Consider the following 4,648-nt stretch of genomic DNA (forward strand, 5'->3'; position numbering starts at 1 on the left):
TTTTTATCACATAGATGAAAATTACAAAAAATAATTTCATTAAGGTTTTGTAGTCATTTTTAATCTTGAAAAAATACCAAAAAATAGGTTTGTTTTAAACGGTTAGTATTATTTTAATAGTTATTTTCTTAAGTAAGATTAAGTAGTATTTTTAATAGCTATATTGTTTCCTATATTATTTTTATATACAAAAAGGAGGAGAGGATAGAATTAGTTTCCGGACCAATTTAGTCTTGCTTGTAGCCCAATTAAACCAATCTCTTAGCCCCTTAACTCAAAAGCCCAAACCTAGACACCCATTTAAGATAATATACAAGAAAAATAAAAAAACCTAGACCTAGAGGGATGGGTTCAGCCGTATTTCACATGGAGAAGACCTTCATCTTCTTCAACGAATTACACAAAACAAGGAGCAGACCTTCATCTTCTTCTCCAGGACAAACCATGAGAAGAACCCCATGAGATCTTCTTCTTGAACACAAGACAAAAAGATACAAAAAATCCTAAGAGAACAGTCAGCTACCACATCAACCTTCACCTGCCGGCGACCACTCCACACACATCCACGACCAACTAACTCCTCCAGCTCCAGCCATCGGCGACCCCTTCAACACCGGCAAACTGACCCCCTCTCTCTCCGGGCTGACACGAACGACCCCTCATCTCATTTTCTTGAAGCTAACACACACAAGAGCACTCCAATCCCAAATGTTTCTAGATCTCAAGCATCTAGGTTCCAATGCCGGCGAGCTTCACCGGGAACCGGCGGAAACTAATCCGAAAATCCCCTAAAAACCAGCTCGAAAACTATCCTTTTTTCATCTCAAAACGGAACTGAAAAGTAGTCGACCCACAACCATCGACCCCTCGATTTTTTTCTCTTGCATACCAGCTGAAACTCACACGAAAAGGTCACTATTTGTTCAGCTCTGAAATCTTACATTGAAGCTGTGCTCGAAGTCGAGCTTCGCCGAAAACCTGTTAGCTCGTCATCTTTCATTCGACTCCATCAATTCTAACTGAGGTTCTAGCCGATTTTGTTGCTGCTCGTAGAGTTTGCTGATTTTGGGTTGCCGGTTCGAGTTTCGCTCGCGTTTTCGGATTCATCTCATTGTTGTCTCCTTCATTCGGATTTACACTTCGGCAAAGCTATTTCAATTTTCGGGTACTAAAGAACAATTTCTTAACAGGTTCCTTTCTGTTCTACTATCTCATTTACTTTTGGTTAGATTTAATCTTCTTCCATTACTTATGTTTTGCCTTACTTCCGTGTTTAAGTGTTTATAGTTTTGAATCTGTTGGTTTGGACGCACGGAACTGTAATTTGATTTAATTTTATGATCACTAAATTGGTATTCAATTGCTCAAGTTTTACATAAATGGGTATGGGTGTAGTATTGTTTAAAAAGAAAATATTATATCATTATTTCATTAGTTAAGCTTGAATCAAAAGGTCGTATAATTGAAAAAATTAAAAATTGAAAGAAAATGGAAACGCGTTTAAAGTTTAGTAATTCTATTTAGTTATTATTAGCTCTTCACTTCCCCACTAGTAACATGCTTAGGCCGTCATTATTTGGGGAGGCAAGCATTGGGATGTTTAGTTTAACTTATAATGTTTGAACGTAAGGTGGGAGGTTGTCCCTTAGATAAATTCATTCGGGGAATGCCCCGTAGACATTGTAAATATTTTAACCTGGGGAATGCCCCGAAGTAAATGTAAATGGAGTCGTGGCATCATCAATGGAGGCGTAGTATAAGTTAAGAAGACTTACTTTATTTTGTTTTATTTTTTTATTAGGAAGGGACGACCTCGAACCTTTTGGATGTTTATTTTTCTTTGTGTATTTTACCTCAATTCGAACATTCTAAAAGCCAACTTGATTATGTACGCAACCGTATTAGTTACAGAACTTGTGGAATGCCTAACACCTTCTCCCCGAGTCAAATAAACCCCCTTACCCGAATCTCTGGTGCGGACTTGGTTTTAGAGTCTAAGTGTTTTAAAAGGAAAAATTATTTTTAAAGAAAACGATGACCTGGCATACCGAATTCAATGTCAGGTGGCGACTCTGAGTAATTTAATTTTGCACAAAATTTTGTCACTTTTTAATTAAAAATCCTTTTCAAGCTTTATAAATTCCTTTTATTTATTTAAGAGGGGTTAGTGAAGTTTGGTTAAAAAAAGGAGTGTGACAAAAATTTGGGAATGTTTGGACTATGTTATTGGAGAGTGAAATTTGAAGATTTGAGGGGTGATTTGTGGTTGGAATTGGATGGTTGTGGTATGTTTGAACTCGTAATTGAATGATTGTTCGAAATTTGTGAATTTTGTTGATTTCCGAAATGCGGTCCCGGGTTGACTTTTTGACTTGAGTTAAAGATCTTAGCTTTATCTTTTGGAATAACTCCTTATGTCTTTTATTGATAGCATTACATTATTTTGGTTAGGTTCGATCCTTCAGGAGGTTGATACGCACGGGAAGGGCTTGATAACAGAGTGATTTGATTTGCTAGAGGTAAGTATCTTATCTAAACTTGGTTTGAGCCTTTGTGCAAACACCAGGGTATTTATCCATGCTCGGGTAGTGCTTAGGCTGTGATATGCATAGAATTGACTGTTAAGCTTTAAGCTATAATGTTTCTCATTTTTGTAACATTGTTTTGAACTATTTGAACCATGTTTGAGGTTACATAAAGGCTAAATCCATGAATGAACTTGATAATTGTTATCTCTGTGATAACATAGCCGATTTGAGCTATGATAGCACACTATGCACATGCCTACACTTTAGCATGACACTTATACCAGTCCATGAGCATGGATCTGCTATTCATTCATCATATACATGTATATTTGTACATTTGCTTCTGTATGATATGATTTGGATTGGATGCATATTGCCACGCTGGACGGATTGTATTACTATGCATGTAACCATGCTAGGCGGATTGTGTTACTGTGCATGTGACCATGCTGAGCGGAGTATGTTGATATGCTTGTGACCACGCCGAGCGGATTATGTTATTATGCTTGTGACCACGTGGGACAGATTATGTTGTTATGCATGTGACCACGTTGGACAGATTATGTTGTTATGGTTGTGACCATGCCAGGCGGATTATGTTGTTATACCTATGACCACGTCAGGATTGCATTGTTATGTCTGTGACCACGCCGTGTGGATTATGATATTGAGACTATGACCACGCTGGGCTGGTAGAACATTGAATTTGCCATTCTTGCATGTGGATATGGATCCATACCCCAGGGTCATCCTCTCATATTTCTCTCTTGATGGCGTACATGCGGATATTGAGAAAAACTGCTCAGTGGTTTGGTAAGAATATGGAAAGGCTGAGGAAATCTGGCTAGTGTTTGTTTGGATTTTGCATTTCATTTTTATTTGCAATTTTCATGGTTAATTACCTGAATTAACTACATATCATCTCTACATGCTGAACATTGACTGAACAGAGTATTGAGTAACTGCACACATACAAACAGATGTTATTCCTGTGCTTTATGACTTGATTTTATTATTGTTATATACTTGTTAAAATAATAAAATTATACAGGTTATAGCTAGTATCATTCATAATTCGTTCCTTTTTACCTCACCGAAGTTAGTGATGATTCTTATTAAGTACATTGGGTCGATTGTACTCATATTACACCCATCACTTAATTGTGCAGATCCAGTTGTAGAGACCAGTTATCAGCAGTAGATTTGTTTGTTGGATTGAGCATCGAGAGGTGAGGCAGAGCTGCATATATCATTGGCCACAGTTTGACTTGTCTTTTCTTATATACTGTTGTTTCAGTTCAAACAGTATTATTATTTAGTTTTTTCAAACCTATATTCTGTAATAGAGCTCATGACTTCGTATTTACCAGTTTCTAGGAGATTTACCTTATATTGGCAGTATTTTGTTACATTAAGGTTTCAGACTTATGTTATTTCTATAATTTATGTTGTTCGGATTCTTTATTGTTTTGTTTCGGCTTGCCTAGCTTGTGTTTGGCGTCATCACAACGGATTGGAATTTCAGGTCATGACGTTAATCAAATCCGTGATTTGTTCAGTTGGGTAAAAACTGTGTATCAGAAAAGAAAATATTTTTTAAATTTTTTGATCAAATAGACATGGATGGATTAATATTATTGTTCCTATCTTCAACAAACTTGACATATCTGATTCCAAGCACCCGCAATGACTTATATTTTCTTTTAAAAACTAACATGGTGTTGGAAATTAATTAAAAGGTGTCATATCACAAGTTGTGGAATTAAAAATTTACACACCAAGGTATCCCACATTTCTTTTACTATCGTTCCACTATAAAAGAAAAGAGAGAGTAATATCTAAATTTGAATCCTCTCTACTCCTGCACAGTATTTTAAAAGGTGTTTTCGGGGCAAGCCCCAGGACGAGCCGTGGGGTGAGGCGCACCAAAAATGTCCCGAAGCGATGGTGTGAGGCGAAAGTCTCAAGAAGCGTACACCCAACAATTCGTGGCGTATGCCCGAGCATTCGGGGCGTACGCCCGAGAGTTTGAGGCGCGTTTTTGTAGTGAGGCGTAAGCCCCAGATACGTTTTCAAGGTAAAATAAAATTTATTGAATAAGTCCTTCATATAATACCTCA

The 4,648-nt window shown here is 37.2% G+C and overlaps 1 long non-coding RNA gene across 1 annotated transcript; it reads left to right on the plus strand.

The window, feature by feature from the left end:
- Positions 1–311: 311 nt before the first annotated feature.
- Positions 312–3,990, plus strand: LOC107807511 (uncharacterized). The gene is made up of 3 exons (XR_001652910.2): positions 312–1,190; positions 2,452–2,519; positions 3,698–3,990. It is a non-coding gene; the product is annotated as an uncharacterized LOC107807511 (long non-coding RNA).
- Positions 3,991–4,648: the final 658 nt, after the last annotated feature.

This window comes from Nicotiana tabacum, chromosome 16 (genome assembly GCF_000715075.1).
Source record: "Nicotiana tabacum cultivar K326 chromosome 16, ASM71507v2, whole genome shotgun sequence".
NCBI lineage: Eukaryota > Viridiplantae > Streptophyta > Magnoliopsida > Solanales > Solanaceae > Nicotiana > Nicotiana tabacum.